We start from the raw sequence: 523 nt of genomic DNA, 5'->3' as shown, positions 1-523 counted from the left end.
GCTGTACACAGGATTGCTATGAGTCTCAGGAGACTTGATGGCACATAACAACAACAACTAGAATGAGATGGTATCTCATTGTGGTTTTGATTTGTGTCTCCTTTATTGTCAATGATTTTGTTGGTCTTCCAAATGTCTTCCTCTGTAAAAAGTCTTTTTATGTCTTTCACTTATTTTATAATTGTGTTATCAGTCTTTTTCTTGTAGAGGCCCATTAGGGTACTGTAAACTTTTGCTATGAAACCCTTACCTGAGATGGTATTGCCAAATATTTTTTCCCAGTTAGTACCGTTTATTTTCACCCTTTTGGAAAATGCTTTTGATGTACACAGGGATTTGATCTTTAGAAGATACCATTCATCAGTTTTATTTTCTCCAGATTGTGTGTTTCTGGCTGTATTTGTCAGTCTCTTCATACCATAGGCCAGGTCTTCTAAGCTTGGTCCCAATTTGTCTTTTATGATCTTTCTGGTTTGGGGCTTTACGTCTATGTCTATTATCCACCTTGAGTTGATTTTTATGT

The sequence above is a fragment of the Elephantulus edwardii genome, unplaced genomic scaffold (genome assembly GCF_000299155.1).
Source record: "Elephantulus edwardii isolate Elephantulus edwardi_28Jun2011 unplaced genomic scaffold, EleEdw1.0 scaffold00018, whole genome shotgun sequence".
In the NCBI taxonomy this organism is placed as follows: Eukaryota; Metazoa; Chordata; class Mammalia; order Macroscelidea; family Macroscelididae; genus Elephantulus; species Elephantulus edwardii.
The sequence above is the reverse complement of the archived record's forward strand: the minus strand, read 5'-3'. Positions refer to the sequence as shown.